Source organism: Neolamprologus brichardi, chromosome 20 (genome assembly GCF_056152115.1).
Source record: "Neolamprologus brichardi isolate AB-2024 chromosome 20, ASM5615211v1, whole genome shotgun sequence".
Taxonomy (NCBI): Eukaryota; Metazoa; Chordata; class Actinopteri; order Cichliformes; family Cichlidae; genus Neolamprologus; species Neolamprologus brichardi.
The window spans coordinates 33,023,074-33,029,195 of NC_142123.1; positions in this window are offsets into that span (position 1 = coordinate 33,023,074).

Genomic DNA, 6,122 nt, shown 5'->3' on the forward strand with positions numbered 1-6,122 from the left:
ACAAGATCCAGTTTTGTTGCTTCATGCTGCTTGTCTCTCGAATTTAAAAAAAAAAAAAAAAAAAAGGCCCATCTCAGTGCATGCTGGTCTTATACCAGTCTCTTAAGTCAGCGGTCCCCAACCGCCACGGACCAGTTTATGCCCGACAATATTTTCACGGACCGGCGTCGCGGTCCGAGAAAATATTGGTGTCGCGGATAAATACAACAAAATAAAACTAGTACCGGTACCGAAAAAAAGAAGATTTATTCATAACACACGTGAAAAGACCCAGGAAAACTGAGTTAACGATAAAAACGATAACAAAATAACGCTGAAAACCGATAAAAACCCTGAAAACCATACATTTCACACCTGAGTCTCAACTCTCGCAGCCCGGTACCAAACAACTCACGGACTGTTACCGGTCCGAGGCCCGGGGGTTGGGGACCGCTGTCTTAAGTTATCAAAAATAGCCCTAAAGTTCTTCCTGGCTGACTTGACAAGATAAACAGCAAAACAATGAAGTGAGCATTAACCTTCACATAAAAAATGATTAACCCAAAAATAGAAGTAAACTAACAACAAACTTTATATTTTGATATTTTGAAATTTGTTAAAATTCAAATGGCTCCAACAGAAGCAATCAAGGACCACATGGCCATTTTAAGTGGCTGTTTTATACAGTAAAATAATGTGAAATCAGATTCTTTTATCAGATGGGTCATTCCATTTCAGTATGTATACATGATATTAAAAAATCAAATGCATTTGTTCTGTTTAGGGAAGAGATTTACATCGACTCTGCAGAGTCAGAAGTATCAGACCTGGATGAGGCTGTCCTGGCTTCCCCTGAACAAAATGATTCACATGTATGTCTCATGAACAACACTGCCAGAACTGCTGTGTATGTGTTCCATGTAGTCATGACCTTCCCTCCCCCCTTTCTTCAGGACGAGATGGACCTTGCAACTATGTTGAAAGATTTCCAGGAAACGCATCGACACCAGCAATTATTGTACAATAATAGCCCGACGAAGGAAAATCCTACATAGTGCCTGCATGGCACTTTCTAAGTCATATTTTGCCTGGCATAAATTGCCAAATATTGAATTTGTTGGTGAAATGGCCGATGATTATGGAGGCCTGCAGCTTACTTATGGTCGAAACTCAGAATTCCCTAGGGATTTTTGAGGGGAAGCCTGGCAGTCTGTTGTTCAGCTATAGCCAGCAGTTGCTGTCAAGCAACAAGTTTTATACGGCTGGTAAACTGATTGCTTGGTTCATAGCGCACAATGGGCCAGGGCCACGGTGTATCAACAGACACCTGTTCTGTATGATGTGTGGCCAGGAGACATCTCTTGATGACTTTGATGTAGAGGTCTTCATGGACGAAGACATCAAACAGAACATAGAAAAGGTAAAGCTGTGTGCATGCTGAGGTGTAATTAAATTCAATGAAACAATGCATAGCTTAGCTCATCAGTGGAACGTCTCAAAATGTAAGTACACTTAGTGAATGCTTTAAACATATGTATTTATGGAGCTGCCTGATTTTCAAGGTTTCCAACTGCAGCCCAGGAGACCTGGCAGACTTAAAGTCACCTTGGGGACTGGATTGCAGGCTGTGGTATCCCTGACATCTACACTGCCACACTACTTGATGTTAAGAGGATAAGGAGCGAGATTGTATCTTATTTTGCATTTCACAGGTGAGAATTTGCTAGAAAATTACAAAGTATTTTGCTGGTCAGTGCTCGTCTTCCCATTGTGTTCCCCCCTAATAGTTAATACTTAAACAAATTATCAATCTGCTGAGTTGATATCTGTATTGCAATTAAGGTGGTGTTTAAATTGACAAAACAAAACTTTTTGTTTTGTTTCACAGTTTTGCTATGTGGTATGAATTGAGAGTACAATCTGTGGTCAACAGGGTTGCCAGCATGATTCAGCAGTTTGCTGCCGGTGTGGACTCGTGTGGTCGGTTCTGGCAAATGGTGAAGAGATGCTGGAAGCAGTTCCTTCCTGTATTTACAAATGCAGGAAATAAACTTACAAGGAACAGCTTCCAGGATCTCTTCACGATTGGATGGAGTCCAGCTGGAAGTAACAGACGTGAAGAAGAGGAAGCCACCATCTTTCAGTGGGAATGGTGGCTTATGGCCATTCAGAGTACATAGAATACAACACGTCTTGTTTCTGTTTGAATTGCTTCAGGCATCTCATGTTAAATACAGTGTCCACAATACAAAACACAGACAACTAAATCTAAACAACACTTGGGTGCAATAAAACCTTCGAACTTTGCAAAATCCACACTTCTTAGAGCATATGAGGAAGTTTTGGATTATTTTACCTTTTAGGTGAGGTATTTGAAAGGAAACCACCTACAACAATTATTATTTATTTTCTTCTGTCGTCTCTACCAGATCTTGCTTGTCTAGACTGATAGGATGTAATTTGATTTTCATTGTGATTTCTGGTAAAACATTACTTTTATTACATGACCGAAAACCTCTCTTAACACTAAAATATTAAATAGTTATATTACATACTTGTAAAATTTATTATTCAACTGTATTAGCACATCTGAGAATTAAGTGTTTTTGTAGTGTTTAAGGCTACGTCCACATGTACCCGGGTATTTTTGAAAATGCAGATTTTTCTATGCGTTTGCACCTTTCGTCCACACGTAAACGGCGTTTTTGGTCACTGAAAACGGAGATTTTTAACAACGCCGGCCAGGGTGGAGATTTTTGAAAACTCTGTTTTTGCATTTAGGTGTGGACGAGAAAAACGCAGAAAATGCAGCGTCAAAGGTGTGCGCCTTTTTTGACGTCACAGTGTGCACCACGTTATTGTTTCAGTGAAATGAATTTCTACAATACTGTTAATTGTACTCTCTGCAGTGTTTAAATGCTTACATATACTCACACAGTTACTGTCCCTCCACACATACGACTCGGTTCTGCTTCTATGCCCCAGCTTTGTTTGCTAGTGATGGGTCATTCGCGAACGAAATGGCTCTTAGAGCCGGCTCTTTGAAGTGAACGACGCGAGCCGGCTCCTTATTGGGAGCCATGAGGGTTTTTTTTTTTTTTCCTCTTTCTCTCACCCTCTCTCTCGCCCTTTTTTCCGCTGAACTCCGCATGCGCGGCCTGTACTTTGCGCTGGGCAGAGGGGGGAGGGGCGTTAGTTACACTCGCAGTAGCACAGGAACAGAGCCAGAGAGAAAGACAGCAAGGGACAACAAAGTCACATTAGAAAGGTATAGTAATCATCCACTATTTTCAGTTGCAGATGATAAAGGATTCAGAAATCATGCAGGCCCATATGACAGAGAATGTGCATCTCCTTTTTGTTTTAATATTTTAATTTATATTTAATTGTGTTGTGGTTTGCAGTGTTTTGTGTTGTTTCACGTTAAATTTGTTTAAAAGGAAAAAGCTGAAAACTTAAATAGTTAAAAGTTGAAATGTAAATAGTTGTTTTTTGTATTATATGATTTATTTGTTACATTTTATGTGGAGTGAATAAATAAAGTATATTTATGGTGGCCCTTAGAGACAAAGCACGTACAAACTCCAAAACACGTAAAAACTCAGAAGCACGTACAAACTCAGAATCACGTACAAAAGACAACAGAAGTGCTCCAGGATGCTAGGGCGCAGTGTTGAGCTTTTGTTACCTAGTGGCTACACAAGCCAGGAAGTATCAACAACCGGATTTGGTGTGTGGTAGCAACAGGTAAATGAATTTTTTTTTTTAATTATTTGAATAAATATGAGTGCTTGTCTATAAATACACAAACAATGCACACATGCTTTCAATTGTGTAATTTAAGTGATCTGGGTAGCTCTGTTTTGGAAGTTCAGTAAACGCTAGAAATGTGTTTTGGAGTTTGTACGTGCTTTTTGGAGTTTGTATATGCTTTAGAGTTTGTACGTGCTTTGTCTCTAGGGGCCATATATAAACATATATAAATAAAACCACTTTTTTTTTTACATTAGTAATTCCTTTTCTGCATAATTTTATAGTATTGTTAATGATTAAATAATTAAAGCAACAAAACAACCTAAAGAGCCGGTTCGGAGCCGAAAGGGCCGGCTATTTTTAGTGAGCCGAGCCGAAAGAGCCGGATCTCTAAAAAGAGCCGGAAATCCCATCACTATTGTTTACTTTTTCCCACCGAGGCTTCTAGACTTCTGATTGGCCAACATTTCTACACGGTTAGGAATATAGCGCCACCTGTTGCTTTGGCATGTTCCTAGCAGCGTTTTCCTTCATTTCTGCCTTTACGTGTGGACGAGATTATTTTTTAAAACGAAAACGGAAAATCTCAGTTTTCAAAAATACCCGTGTACGTGTGGACATAGCCTAAGACAGGTCTCACCTTTCAAATTGTGTTATTCTGTCTCCCTTTGAGACAAAGGTCATTTGTTAATTAGATGCACTGCCTAACTAGAAGAACCTTCAGGTATTCCATTGACTATAATGAAACCTCCTGTATATTAGTGTCCTAGGGTAATCGAGTGGTGCAATGACAACACCCACGCAAATGTGACATCACTAGAAAGCCAATGTACTCTTGCAAGGACAGAATGAATAACTTAAAAAAAAAAAAAAAAAAAAAAAAGCATACACATTGCATAAACAGTCCTTGACATATAGGTCTGACTCGGAGGACCAAAATTAATTTCCTGTCTTAGGGGGGCAGGATTGCTTTGAGTAATTTTTTTTTTTTTAATACAATGCTTTGCAATATTGGTTTTGCCAAACAACCTGTCATTAACGCAACTGCTCTACTATGCAGTCAGTGTAACTGATTAGAAATCTACACATTGCACCTTATTTAACAGTTGTATGTATTTTAACAGAGCAAGAGGTGGACCACACGTTTGAAGAGCTGCTGGTCTTTATAACTGGGGCTGACTTACTTTTACCACTGGGGTTCCCACAGTCCTGCAACATAGACTTTTACGATCAGGAGTCAGGGATGCAGCGCATCCCATACGCATCAACGTGCAGCTTATCCCTGTATCTCCCAAGAGGTGTTGCAGATGAAGATCAATTTAAAGATCTTATGAACGATGCATTAAAAGGATCCCTGGGATTTGGAAAGGTGTAGCTGCATACATGAACTGATGGTGGGAAGCTGTGGTTAAAACCTGTGGGCTTTTGGGATGAAGTTGTTATTGTAAGTGTTCTTAAAGGGGATTGCTCCTGGCACCGGGACTTCTTAAAGATTTTACATTTTAAAAGTGTTTTTACAAATGACTGTTCATTGTGTATATAGTTATATTTATAGTCCAGTTAAGACAACTGGGGTATGCATGCATCAAGCCATGCAAAATAAGTGGTGTTCAGAAAGTTTCCAGGAAATAGTTCAAATGACAATTCATCTAGAAATATTCTTTTGAAAGATTGTTGTTTATGTTCAAGATTTTCAAGATGTACAACAGATGCCAAACAAACTTTGAACTAAAAGACTTTTGTAAAATAAAATATTGTAATGTCAGTTCTCATGGTGTCTTGTCCATTTACAAATTAAAGTTGAGGCTCACCTGTTACTGTCAAATACTGGTATTGGGTTCCATTGACGAGGGCTATGTAGTACAATTATGTGCTTAAGCCAAGGTAAATGGTTCAGTGAATTTACCCTCATCTGTTCTCAAACCAAGAACTCAAGAATCCATCTCAACTCAGACTTAAAAGTTATGAATTAATTTTACTGCTTTCAAGAACAAAGCAGTTTTAACACACTGACTTTAAACTTTGGTGTCAACTCTGAGATTGGCACCTGACCTTTGACTATAACCTGGTTAAAAATCAATTTGAGGACTCTGCTGACCGTGATATTATTCTTGTTAAACTGTTTGTGGGGGAGTTCTATGGAAACATTTAAGACTTCTGCCTGATTTTACATTTATATAGTTTGACATGAACTTTGTAGTGAATTATGTAAATGTGGTAGAATTATGTAAGAGATGATGGCTGTAAAGCCAAAGTGTTTTTTGCAAAAAATAACGTCAAGATAATGAACACTGGTATTAAAATTATATTTTATACATAAGGCACTAACTGTAATTACCAAAGTAAAGAAAATGATTTGTTAGACTCAGTTTGTTGGTGACTGATGCTTA